This window comes from Syzygium oleosum, unplaced genomic scaffold (assembly GCF_021117445.2).
Source record: "Syzygium oleosum isolate NSW1041296 unplaced genomic scaffold, Sole_v2.1 Sole_v2.53, whole genome shotgun sequence".
Taxonomy (NCBI): Eukaryota; Viridiplantae; Streptophyta; class Magnoliopsida; order Myrtales; family Myrtaceae; genus Syzygium; species Syzygium oleosum.
Window position 1 is genome coordinate 1,240,794 of NW_026607537.1, and position 14,349 is coordinate 1,255,142.

Here is a 14,349-nt window from a genome sequence, read left to right on the forward strand (position 1 = left end):
AAAAAAAAGCAGATGGATGATTTTCAGTTGCTCCCGTCAAATTGCAGTTGCACGATTTTCCTTTTTGGACTCTTTACACTTGATGTAAATAGTAGGGAAAATGACACAAACAGTTCCTAAACTTTGGTATAATGTACAATTTAGTTCCCGAATTTTTAATTTATTCAATGTAGTCCTTGAACTTTTATTATTCAACGTGATATTTGAATTTTCGATACATGTTCAATTTAGTCCCTAAAATATATGAAAATATTCAATGTAGTCCCTAAACTTGAATTAATGGAAGGACTATATTGAACATTTTCATATACTTCAGGGACTAAATTGAACATGTACCAAAAGTTTAGGGACCACATTGAATATTAAGCTAAAGTTCAGGGACTGCATTGAACAAATTAAAAGTTCAAGGATCAAATTACATATTTGATCAAAGTTCAGGGACTGTTTGTGTCATTATCCCTCAATAGTAAACCAAAAGGATCTCCTACTAAATGTTATCACCAATGCTAATTAAGCAATTAACTACATTTCTGCCTACTAACGTAGTAGTTTAATCTCCTACAAATTATTGCCCTAAAATTCAATTAAATGCCACTAATTGTTGTTGTGATGATCTAAATCATCAACTTCATATTCAAAATTTTTCAATAACATAGTGCCTGAGACAGTATTCTGATTCGTATTTCTAGGTGTGTTGACACCAATTTTCTAATTTTTGGCCAAAATTAACTATGCAAAATTTAGGAGTTAATTTCTTAATTAATTCCTAAAATAAAAATATATTATTTTTATCTAACTACGTTGCATATAGACATAGGTATATTTTACATTATTAGAATGTATTTTTCTTCTTTTAATTAAAATAAATTTGAAAAAACGTTACAAAATAGGGGCTCAGCCGGGCCGAGGAAGGCCCGGCCCAGACTCCCTTTCTTTTTTTCCCCTGCCCTTTTTCCGCTGGGCCCGGCCCAGCTCTCTCTCTCTCTCTCTCTCTCTCTTCCTTTTCTTTCTTTGGCCCGGCCTCCTTCTCTCTCTCTCTCTCTCTCTCCTTTTCCTTCTCCCGTTTCCTTTCTCTTCCTTTCCCCTCTCCTTCCTCGCTCCTTCTTGCTGAAGTGCGGCGTTCTGCCCAAGCAAAACAGACGGCCAGGAAGAAGTCAACAGAGGAGCAGAGATTGAGCGGAGCAGAATGAAGAGCAGAGATTGAGCGGAGGAGAAGAGGGTGAGCAGGTAGCTAGCGGCCAAGATAAAAACAAAGAGAGAGGAGAGAGAAGAGGGGCGTTCAGTTCTGGATGAGCCGAGAGAGAGACCGAGAAACAGAGAGGGAACAGGGGAAACCGAGAGAGAGAAACAGAGCGTGAGGAGGATGAGCCGAGAGAGAGAGCTTCTGGGGGGCCACTGCGCCTCAGCCACCAATCCTCGCCGCCGAACCGGGGGCGGCGACACACAAAGAGAGGGCGGAGGAGGCCACAGGGAAGAAGAAAAAACAGGGGACGGGGCTCAGTTTTGAGGGAGAGATCGAGAGCGTGAGAGTTGAGCCGACGGAGATAGCTCGAGCGTGAGACCGAGAATTGATTTTGAGCGAGATAGAGCGCGAGGGAGCTCCTCCGGCGACCGCCGCCTTCCGCCGTGACCGACGTGCTCCCCTTTCTCGCGGAAGGCCTTGCGGCCACCAAGTGTTCGACAAAACGCCTATGTGAGATCCCTTTTTTGGTCGTTTGTTTTGGTCGGCGTTGAGTCGTCTGGGCACTGTCACACAAAGTCGGGGAGCCATAAAGGCGGCGCCAAAGTGGGTGCACCGCCAGACCGAGATGGACGACGCCATTCGTCCTGGTCGTCCCCGTCGAGACCCTGAAGAACAGGGGAAGCGGGTCCACCGAGCAAAGAAGCTGGGCCCCGCGTTGGAGTGAGTCGAGCGGGCGGCGACACGGGCGGAGGAGTGGCACTAGGTTCGGACCACGGTGGCGAGGCGACGGTTGCTCGGGCGTTGGCGGGCGGCCGCGGCAGGTGAAGTGCCACGAACGCCAAAGCAGAGACAGGAGTTGGGTCTGCAAAGGTGCAGAGCCGGGTCGGATCTAGGTGGGGCAAAAAACCCAACCCGGTTTCCATTTTATATTTTTATTTTTACTTTTATTATTTTTTTATTTCCACCGGATCGGGTTCGATCCGGTTTAGGATTTGGGTCAACGACCCAGGTTGACCCCCCCGACCCGGTTCGGATCCAGAGATCCGACCCGCGTCAACACGTATGGGTCGGGTCCGTTGACCCGGGTCGGTTCTGACTCGACCTGGGTCCTCTGACCCGACCTGGTTGACTATTATATTATTTTAATTAAAAATTTTTAAAAAATAAATTTTTTTAATTTTAAATAGTTATTATTATTATTATTTAAAAAATATAAAAAAATCGTTTTTCTTAAGTTTAGAAAATAGTTTAAAAATTATTATTTTTGAATATTTCTCTAAATTATGTGAATTATTTGATTAATGATCATGTTTAAATCGGATAAGCCTATAAGGTTATACAGTAATATTTTGCGTGTTATTTTTATTACTGTTGTATTATTACATTGTATGTTGTTTTTAATTAGAATATAATTGCATAAATTGCCATGTTTTGAACATTGTCACCTTAGTTAGGGTTAGAACCTTAGGCTGCATATCTATCTTGACTGCAGATCACTAATGATTGTGCACTCGTTTGATCACCCCACATATTAGGAGACAGGTCCTAAAATCAATTCAAATTGCATGATGAAATATTTTCTGAAATGAACAGGGTAAAAAGGTACTGAAAGGGCACTAGTCACTCTAACTAGTGTAACCAAGTTCTTGGACTCATTTAATTTTTAGTTTGTAAAAGTAAAGCAATTCTCCCATTATTTTACTTGGGTGTCTAATCGACCAACCCCAAATTGATTAGTGGCGACTCTTAAATAAAAATCACTTGCAGGTTAAAAACCTAAATCCTAAGTCGTGATATGGCATGAGCTTGAGAGAGCCTAAGTTAAATCTCAGATCTAGACTTAGCACATACTAGAGGAGACTCCCTTTTTATGTCAAAAACCAGAGGTCGGTTGCGACAAGGTGTCAAATGTTTATTATATAAAAGCATTAATCATTCATATTATGAATGTTACGGTCTATTGTATCTCGTTTGTTTTGTCATTTCAAACGCATGAAACTCGACTTTTTTTTTTTTATGACCCGGGAACCGCCGTACAGCCGACAGCCGGCGACGTAAACCCGGGGTGACGCTAGCGCAGGACCCACCACCACGGCGCCACACTTAAGAATCCCTAACGACTAGGCTGGGATTCGAACTCCCCACCCTTCGTGAGGGGCAGAGAGCGCGAACCAACGTAGCCGCTGTGGGCGGTGGTATGAAACTCGACTTCATCTTTACATAATGCTTCGAATTGTGGGTTGATATTTTGTTATGGGCTCCAAGCATTATTGGCTTGAAAATCTTTTGATTTGTTCTTTGACCAAATTAAAAGCACGTGTAATAAAGGAACAAAGCACACGAAGTTGTTCAGAAAAGAGAGACAAACTTGACTACGAGAATCAATTAATAAATGTAAATCCAAATTTTACATAAACAAAGCAGCAAAATGATATTAATTTTCACCACTTAACATAAAATTTGTGAGTTATTTTTCAGTAAATTATGATAATCAAGTTCGCACTCATTTATGGACCAAACTTATGTACATCATCCCTTGATTTAGGTTAGAATGATGCATAATTTCATAAAAACAGAACGGTTTGATTTCCGATGACAAAATTTGTCATCAACATCAACATTAGAACCTGATTTGCGTGCATTTCAAAATATTGAGCATCCACCAAAATAAAATATTTAGGAATCAATTGACTCACGAGCAAAGTGTTAGGACTTGCATGACATGTTCCCTTCAAACATACCTAAATCGATCTTTTATACATGACATGTTCCCTCCAAAAAAACCTAAATCGATCTTTTATATTGACTATATCGATGCTTGTAATTAAGCTTACTGCCATCGAGCAATCATGGAGCTTTAATGCTACTCTTGGCTCTCTCAACATGCCACTCGTTATTTATTGTCCGTCCCCTCCTTTCTTTCTTCGTGATTCACTATTTAATTGTAACACTCTTATATTTTTCCTCATTCTTCAATGATGCTAATGTACATCAGTATAACTTTCATTAAACTTACAAAAAAAAAAAAACGAACAAAAGGAAAGCGAAATTACGCAAAATTTCCTGATGAACTTTGAGGGCGATACACCTTTAATCCTAAACTTCAGTTTTCCTTCAACTTCGATTTTGATTCGGATGTCAACCCTTCGTGTGTTTGTTTTACCATTTGCATGTGCTTTATATGTGATTTCTTTAACGGTAAATTTGCGATTCTTCTTTATTTGTTTTAGTCAAATCTTCCTTTGGCCTCCGAATGCCTTAAAGTAAATTACAATTTTCCAAAATAAATACAAAAAAAATGAGGGAAAAATTCAATGATAGAGAAGAATCGTTGGCGAGTAAAGAGAATAAAAATAGAGAAGAAACAAACTTTTACCCTTGAAAAATCACGGCACTCGCAAATGGAAAAATGGACGAAGAGTTGATGGCTCAAGGGATCCATCTAAAGGAAATTTTGGGAGTATAAATGTGTACCGCTCCGAAAACTTCACAGGGGATTTCATGTAATTTTTCTCAAAGTCGCTCACTACTGCCTGCGACCATTAGATGCTAAACTTAAGGTGTAAGTTAATGTTTGTGATGCCAAAAGGGCATGCAAATATATCTATATATATTATACAATTTCGTCTGCATGCGTGCATGAACATGCACAAAATTGTCCTTTTGCAATTATGGGGCATGTGCAATGACTAAGTGCTTATTTGATTACACGACATACATGAAACACATGCATCAATTTAATTAGCATAGTTGCTTTTATGTAAAAATCCAGTCCTCTTACTCATTCTTCGTATTGGATTTTACCAGAGTTGCCTATATAATATATTTTAGAAATAACAACAAAGTTAGATAACCAAATTCAAATGAATCCATTTCACAAATATTTTCATGGGCAGTGGATCCATGTCGATTTAAAATCATGTGGACTTGAAATTACTTAATCGGCTCCAACTTTGTATAATAATACTTTTATGCCGTTTATTCTTACGTTTTGTAATTACTTAATCTTGAAAAGTAATGGGGAAACGCCACAATAATCCCTAAGATCCACCTTTCCGAACAGAAGTCCAAACTCCTATATAACTCGAAAAGTAAATGGCACGTCTAACATATGCAGAAGAGATCAAACATTCTTCCAGACTAACTAATGACATCAATATTCATATAAGAAGGTGCTTAAACAACACAGCAAAGCCGATCCAGCTCACGCAATATCCACAAGTTTAATTGGAAAAAAGCGAGTACAGAGATTGAATACTAAACCGAGCAGAAGAGAATATTACTATCCGACAACATCTTTTTGCGTTTCACATTCCAGCCGCCTGAACCTCTGGTACAAATCCCTGTATTTCTTCGTAGCAGCCTGAAGCCACCTCTCCAATGCCCTCTTCTCACGCTTCAATTTTTTGTTCCTCGTTCTCAGTTTATCGAATATCTCCTTCAAACTCGTTTCTCCTCCTCCTCTCCTCACTCTCTCCATAAGAATATCATATACATCCTTAGCGAATCCTGGTCTCTTAGCCACCACGCGTTCATCTCTACTAGTCTTGCTTTTTCATAGATCGTCCTCGAGGCGTATTTTTTTCTGAATTCATACGATGAAACTCATCCTTTAACGACTCGTTCTCGCTCTCAGGTCCTCGACCTCATGGTCCCACCTCCTCTGCATCCCGTCCATAACCTTTTGGACTTCCTCGAAGGATGCACGCCTTAAGATCCCTAGCAAAGAAGCGATGAGCTATGACACAAAGCGATCCTAGACGTCCTTGACATTGCGAATGGGGGACGTGAAACTGTTTTTCGACCCACAGCTCATCGCGACTCAAGATACAAAAAAATACATGAAACTTACTACGCACGAATCATTCGGTTCACAGACAAGGCAACATGTGCAATCGTGAACAAACCCGACGAGGAAGCTATAGAGAATTGAATGGTTCACAGAAGAGGCAAGTTTGTTATAATTGGATATCTTTAAGTGAAGGGATGGGTGGAGGAACAAGACCGCCGTTCGATTTTGAGAGAGAGAGAGGTGAGGTTTGTTGGGAGATTTTTGGATGTATATCGTTTAGGGTTGTTATCCATGGAGTTTAGAAAAATGAAAAATAAACATTTTTGTCAAATGAAGAAAGAAAATGCAGCTTGAAAGTTTAAACTCAAAATTTAGTTGTATGTACAGATAACAGTAGAATTATAAAAGAAGAATGTGGATGAAAATTAGTTTCTTCACAACGCTAATTTTATTTTTTTTATATTGGAGTATGTGAATTTCCTTATTTAGGGTCATGTTTGTATATAATGCTATGGCTTGTTAAGTTTGTACCATGTTTGCAAGGAGGCTTTTTAGAGGTTTTGAATACTTGAATCATCCATACCTTTTCTACATTCTATCTTATTTTGATTGAAGTCGTATAGATAGAGATGAAATCTGATTTTAGAGTCAAGTACACTTTTATTAAGATCCCTAGCTTTTGCAATTTGTGTAATTGGATTCAAGAATCTTTTCATTTTATTTTTAGAAATTTCGATAGGCTCCGTTCGTTTGGCGAAAAATATTCTCCCGGAAAATATTTTCCGGATTTTCCGGTGTTCGGGGGGCGGAAAACGTTTTCCGTGGGAAAATATTTTCCTTCCCCTCCCTCACAAAATAGCCTAAGTCTACGGAAAATGACTTCCGCTTCTTCAAAAGCGGAAATCATTTTCCGGAGCTTCTTTTTCTTCTTCTTCACTAAGGTCGCCGGCAGCTACACGCACGCCTCCGCCGATCGCCCCGCGGCCACCGGTCGCCCCGTGGCCGCCGCCGCCGGCCGCCGCGCCGCCGCCGACGCCGCTCGCCGCCCGCCGGACCCGCTTGTGCCGTCGGTCGCCATGCTTGCCTTAGCCAGGTGTAATGGCCTTCAGCAATCGATCAGCCATTCGGCTATGCCATTGTCGCCGGCCTCGGGTCGTCGGCCAGCCATGGGTCGCTTGCTGGCCCAGTTGCCCGACCCGGCCGCCGGTGCAAACGCGCCACTTGCGGTCGCCCGGCCCGCCGCCGCCGGCCGCACCGCCCGCCCGGTCGCCGGCGCCGCCTTCCGCCGCCGGCGCCAGCCAGGCGTTAGCCGTCGATGCTTCTGCCCGCCGCCGCGCCAGGCGCTTCGGATGTTGGCCATCGGTCGCAAACGCCCGCCACTGCGCCTTGCCGCCGGGCGCTTAACCGCCGGGCCGCCGCCGCGGACGCCGCCGCCGGCCGTCGGAGAAAAAAATATTTTCCGAAACTTTTTCATATTGGTCACCGAACACCGGAAAATTATGTTCCGGGAAAACATTTTCCAGGAAAATGACTTCCGGGAAAATATTTTCCAAAAGGAGAATATTTTCCGCCAAACGAACGGAGCCAGAGGCACAGGTTAACCCCAAGCTTTAGAGTCATGCTAAGCACAACAAACTGATCATCCAAGCTAACTAGGACCAGCATTTCTCACACAAATGAACATGTTTATACATGATTATCTAGCATATCCAAAGATGACACGAATTTAATCTACATAAGTTTTACATGTGTTCATTTTCCTTTTCTAATGCTATAACAATTGGAAAATTCTATCTTTATTAACTTTAAATTCCAGACTAAAAATAAACAGAACATATAAACCTAAATAAAAGTAGAACGAGCTAAAGACATATCTTCTTAATTGTTATACTATCTGTATTACAAACCAAAGCCATCCTTTCAACAATCTTTACCAACCAGAACCACCTTAGTACTAGTCACCTGGCCATAATGAGAAGCCCGAAGAGCAGTGCTAATATCATCCAAGGGGTGTCGCCCCTCATCGAACAAGCCACAAGGGGATATAGAGAGCATCCCTGACCAGAGTCTAAAAGGGCAGTTCAGCGCCCGCATCTGCTTGGAAAGTAGTCGAGATGGCATTGTCATCCGTGGGCATGACTGCCAAAGAGAGCGCTAACATGAATCGCGTGCTGTTGGAGCTGAAGGAATGATTGGCTCTGGAGATTGATGCTTCTGGCAAGAGTGAGCACATCGCAAGACAGAATGAGTCCTTCGAACTGACTCCTCTGGAGCCTGATGTATTTTGTGATGTGAGTTAGCTGATGAACCAACGCATTCGGTTCTGCTTCACCCTTCACGCTCACTGTTTATGATTTGGATACATCTGTGAAAATGTGCCATGAGACAGAGCTTAATGTGCTGCAAAACCTTTCTTTGGGTTTGTAATTGTGAACAATAGGATTTTCTTTTGATGATAGGATAGCATTTCAAGGTTTTCATGTACCATATCCTCTTATTAACTCATTGTAAGATATGAAATGATAAAGAAGAAGGAAAACTGCTTTCTTGTACTAAAAGAACAAATTTACTTAACCTTGTCTGCTAAGTAATTTCAGAAATCTTATGCCATTGAGTTTAATAGACCTATGCGCTTTGTTTAGGCCTCATATTACAAAAACGAAGAAGACTCTTTCATAGCTTTGAAGCATTTATACGATACTCAGTAAATGTGACCACATGTTGCGTGCTCGCCAAAAAAAAACCTTCTAGATATTAAATAAACCACTTTATTAAAAAAACTAAATTATCAAATCATGAATTCATAAGAGTATACGAAGTTATTATTTAAATATATAAGGTAAGAGAAAAATATTGCAAGATTTGCAATCCTTTTAAGAAAGTGGACAGCAAAGATTCATATTTGTAAGTTGAAATTCATCAAGAGTACATTTTTAATTGAGGCATTTGACAATATTTTGAAGAAGAAATTAGTATTAAGATTGTTTGTGCTTTATATAATAGCATAGCTTACACAATAAAATATGAGTTGCAATGAGAAAATTCTATAATGACACGACATGACGTGCTTATAAAGGAATAAATGCTTTCCTTTAAGTGTTGTTCCAAACTTTTAGAAGTAAATGTTGCAGTTGATATTTCGGACGAATGAGTATATTTTTCACAAGGCCTCCTACAATCTTTTTTCCTAACCCTGCCATGCTTGCTCTGTTATATTCCGTAATAAGGCAGAATGATATGGCCGTATTTGCCTTTTTTGGGTGTTTGGTTATCTTTGTCATTCTTGTGTTTAACTGAACGTCAAAAAGCTGTTGTAGTTTCTGTGATTATCGCCAATGCAACCAAAGCAAGGACGTCTTCATGGGGGGCAGCAGTTGGTGCATTTATCTTATAGGTTTGGGAAAGAAACCAAGTTGTTTGCTTTGAATCGATTCATATGCAGATAATGACTCGGCCAACGTTTGCATACCACAAATAATTTACATTGGGCAATTTTATAAAAGCCGTCCATAACTTTATCCTTAGTTACACATTGCACCCTCTATTTTTCAAACTTATAGTTTGACCCTCTATTTTTAAACCCCAGAATTTGTACCTTAAAGTTTCAAGGAAATTCTACTTTTCACCCTCTAGTTTGTGTAATTTTTCTAACCTTTTTCCCAATGGTGCTAGACTCCAACATACGAAGTGTCGGAGAATGTGGTGAGGACATGGCTTCCACAGCGGGCTGGCAAGGTGCGGCCACTGCGGTTGAGGGATGTGAATAGGGGGTTGAATCAGTTAGAGTGGCAGATTCCTATCTAAGTTTGTTCTGTTCTTGGAAATTAATAACTGGTTAGCTTTGGACCCTATATGCAGCTGCTATAGAAAGATAAATAGTTGAAAAAAGCTGTTGTTTAGTTGATTTTATTTTCTTATCTACATTCAACATGATTTATTTCGAAACATCTTTCCAGGAGTTGGATCATACAGTGTTATGTGGTGATTTTGAAATTTTCTTATGAAACTTTGCTGGAATGATAGTATATTTCTTTTTTCTTTTTTGTAATACGAGAGTGACGATATGACTTTTGGTCCTGATGAAAATCAGTTGTCCACCTTTGATGAAACCATTCATGCTGGCTATTCTCACACAGAAGTACTTCTTTGAATTAATTTTGGAAGGAACACGTGTGTTGCCCAAATTTCGTAGAGTAAATAATATCTTGAGGTGCTTGATATGTAGGAAGTTTCGAGACTGCTAGGTGGTGGTCTCGTTCCAGGTTTGACCTACTTTTTTGCTGTATAGTCCGCATGAATCTGCTGCTGTTCTAGAACTTTCACTTGATATGCAGAAGTTTTGAAGAATTTAATGTTATCAAAGCTATTGATTTTGCTGCATTGTGGCTCTAAAGGTTCCTCAATTTTGGTGGGAGGTGATCCTGGTGTTGGCAAGAGTACACTGTTGCTGCAGTTAATGTACTTACAGGATACATTAAATATTCATAAAACATGTTTAGTTCTCTCTCTCTCTCTATATATATTTCCCTGTCTAACCATTGTGCTTCGATTTCGTATATTAGTATTTTTCCATTAGAAGCTGGCTGCAATGATTGCTGAAGGGTGCGATCTTGGCAGATCAGCTCCAGTAGTATATGTCTCTGGGGACGAGGTAAATGGAGTTCTCACGTTAGCCTGATGCTGTCTTTGCTCTTCCATAAATTCTATCTCAGGCTTTCTTTGGCTTGTAGCCTAAGTAGTACCGACATGCGACACGACACAACACAACATGCAACACGTCATTTTTAAAAAAATAGAGAATTCCGACACGTTGAGATACGTTATATATTAAATATATATTTTTATATATACATGATAAATTATCGTTTTTAAATTTGATTCAATAAAGTAAATACATAATAAAAAAACCTAGAATGAATTTACCCTAAAAATATTATACACATAAATTTTTAAAAAATAATTATGTATAAATAAATATTTTAGTTAAGAAATTAAAAGTAAATAATCAAATTTGAAAAAAACGAAAGTGTAAGATAAAAAATAAAAAAATCAGCCCATTGTTAAAAGCCCAGCCCACTTTCACTTTATCAAAACCCTAATAACTATCTTCTTCCCTATCCCTTCCCTCCCTCCGCCTCCTCCTCTCTCCAGCTTCCTCCTCCGCACGGCCCGCAGCCTCCTCCCACCTCTTCTTTCTCCTCCGTCACCGGCGAAGCGCGAGGCAAAGGAGATGACAGCGTGAAGTGCGTCGTCCTTGGCACCGGAGAAGCGGGAGGCGAAGGAGATAACGGCGTGGAGGGCGTCGTCCTCGGCGCCAGAGAACTGCACCTTCTTCCTCATTTCTCTCGGATGCACCTTCTTCCTCATCTCTCACTGTGTGACGAAGGGACTCGCGTGTCACCGGCGTGTCCGTGGCATTGACCCGACACGTGTCGGCTGCGTGTCCGACACCGACACGGACGCCTCCCCAGCTTGTCGGTGCTTCGTAGCTTGTACCGTATCATTTAGCCATGCGACAATTTTACTCGAGGAGTCTTTGATAGAAAGCTACATCACATAATGAAGATATAGATTTTGTCCGAGAGGCGTTTGCTGTATGTGTTGCTTATCTTTTTTCTGGTCAACCTGTATATGTCCTCATCATATGATTCATATCACACTTACAGTCTACCTCTCTTTGATTTTGTGGTAGAGTGCGGAGCAAATTGAAAGTAGAGCTGACCGTCTAAGCATTGGAACTGAAGTACTGTATTTGTACTCAAGCACTGATATTGCGGTGAGTGCAAAGTCAGGATGTTTGCATTGAGCAGTTATTTATATCTCTCAAATTGCTTTTACAATTTTGTCCTGATTTTTCATGTATAAATCGGATTGGATCCTTGAGCTGTGAACCTTTTTATGGCTTGTGTACATTAAAAAATTTCTCTCTTTTTGGATATAGAAATTCCAAAACTGTCGTAAATTCAAAAGTGCAGATTATGCATTTGCTCTGTGTGAGGCCTGACATGCGTTTTATTCTGCAGACATACTAGAACAAATTAAAGTTCTTTCACCTCAAACTTTGATGTCGATGCAATTCAGGCAGTTTATTTAAAAGGAGTGGCTAGAAATGCTAGAGGTTCACAGGTAACATCTTTGCAATCTCCCCACTGGCAAGAGGCAAAAATGATCTGAATTCAGGAGATTAGTGATTGAGTTTAGGGAACTCGAATTTGTGAAGTGATCTTGTGTTGCCAAAAGTTCTTTTGCCTAAAGTTATTTCACTTCTCTTGTGAGATTGACCGGTATTACTAGCATGTGGTCGTTGTCACATATTCAAGTGAGTTTTTCTGATAATTCTATTGGTTAATCAAGCAACTTTACCTGATATTTAAGAGTACTGATATTGATCGCTTCATCTTGACTATCTTTGTAAATGAACCGAGGACAAATGTGTGATGGATCTTGACATTGATTTGTGGCTGGTGAAAGAATGTACATCAGAATTGCTTCGTTTTGCAAAGAAGACAAACATTCCCGTATTATTGGTATTCGAAATTTATTAGTCTCATCGTTTGTTTTGTACATGGTAAATAACCTACATATTTGGACCATTCCTATATGATGTTATAGCATCTATGTCAGCCCATGCAGCTTTACTGTCTTGGTGATATTTAAGTTGCTGTAACAACCAATCTTTCAAGAAGATTTTGCTTATGTGAGTCCCCACTCTTGTTGATTATATGTTTCAAATTGGACATGTGAAAAAATCTGGAGAAATAGCTATTCCCAGAGCTTTGGGGCACACTGTGGATGTCGTTTTGTATCTGGAAGCTGGTACCTTTATCAACATTTCTTTTGTTGTATTGCTAGTGGATTTGCTGAAGCTGTGGCGTAACTGTAGCATCCCATGTTAGGTCTTCTAGAGTCACTTACGCTCCGTTCGTTTCACGAAAAATAACTTCTGAGAAAACGTTTTCTGGGTTTTCCAGTGTTCCTTTCACGGAAAATGAACTAACCATGAAAAATATTTTCCCTCAATGGACAAAACACCTCCAAAAGTGTGGAAAATGTTTTCCTCTTTTTGAAAGAGGAAATCATTTTCCCCTTCCATCTTTCACCACTCATTTTAATTATTTTAATTTTCTTCTTTTAAAAATTCTAATTTTTAATTATTTTTTCTTTTTCTTTTTTTTTTGACCTTCTTCTCCGGCTGGTCGCCAGCCACAGCGAAGGCCGATGATCGGCCATAGGTGCTGTTCGAGCGTCGCCTGAGGATGGCGAGGCTCTGGCCTAACAGATCGGAGCCGCTTGAACGTCGCCAGAGGTCGACAAGCTCGCGAGGCGGCGGTGAGCTCGCTCGCCAGAGACTAAATTGAACATTTTCATATAGTTCATAGACTAAACTAAATATGTACCAAAAGTACATAGACTACATTAAAAAAATTAAAAGTTCAGGGACCACATTGAACGTTAGGCTAAAGTTCAGAGATTATATTGAACAAATTAAAAGTTCAGAGACTAAATTGCACATTAGGTCAAAGTTCAGAGACTGTTTATGTCATCATCCCAACAAAAAAAACTACTTCGATGAATGTGCATGTGCCCCAGAAAAGGCAAAACTAGAGATGAATTTATTAGGGAAAGAGTAGACTTGGCTCCAATAGAGGAAAAGTCAAGAGAAGCTTGTTTAAACTGGTTCGGTCATTTCGACCAAAAAAAAAAAAAAAAACGATTTGGTCATCAAGCTTATTGGGAAAGGTGAGGACATGGAGTGTTCAAGATCGAGGCGTGAATTTCCTAAGAGGCTGCACACTCGAGTTTTATTCATTGTCTTGAGAGTATGTTTATTTTCTGTTCACCCCATTGTTTTGTCATCAATTGATCTCTTTTCTATCATCGATGACTAAGTGGGTGCAGCTAGGTTTATACCCATGGTCCTCAAGCGATTGTATTAGCTTGATGACACGTTCTAGAGGAACGAGTATACAACATTAAATCAGCACGATTGTCTCCGGCGGTGTGTACATCTTATCTATGTACCTCATGCTTGTTCTCATCGTATACGTCAAAGACTCCTTCCCTGACGTTTCGAACAACCGGGACCAGAGACGTGGGTTCGACCATGCTCCATCCGAAGACGATCTCCGATTAGGGAGATAAACATCGGAGAGGTAAATGAGGCCAATAGAGAATTGGAAGACAAGGAAAAAAAAGGTACAAGACCTATTTCGAGTTATTTACTTTTATGAGTTGCATGAGTCAGGGATCGGGTCAGAATCTGAAGGCTGTGCTATTTGCTTGGGGGTTCATTGAAGGTGAGTTCTATTGGGTCATTCCTTCATGTAAGCATATGTTTCACTCTTTTTGCATTGATCACTAATTAATAAGTCGT

At 40.3% G+C, this 14,349-nt stretch overlaps 1 long non-coding RNA gene across 1 annotated transcript; it reads left to right on the top strand.

Moving 5' to 3' along the window:
• Positions 1-11,085: 11,085 nt before the first annotated feature.
• LOC115693571 (uncharacterized) lies at positions 11,086-12,859 on the top strand. The gene is made up of 3 exons (XR_008815575.1): positions 11,086-11,569; positions 11,668-11,751; positions 11,999-12,859. It is a non-coding gene; the product is annotated as an uncharacterized LOC115693571 (long non-coding RNA).
• Positions 12,860-14,349: the final 1,490 nt, after the last annotated feature.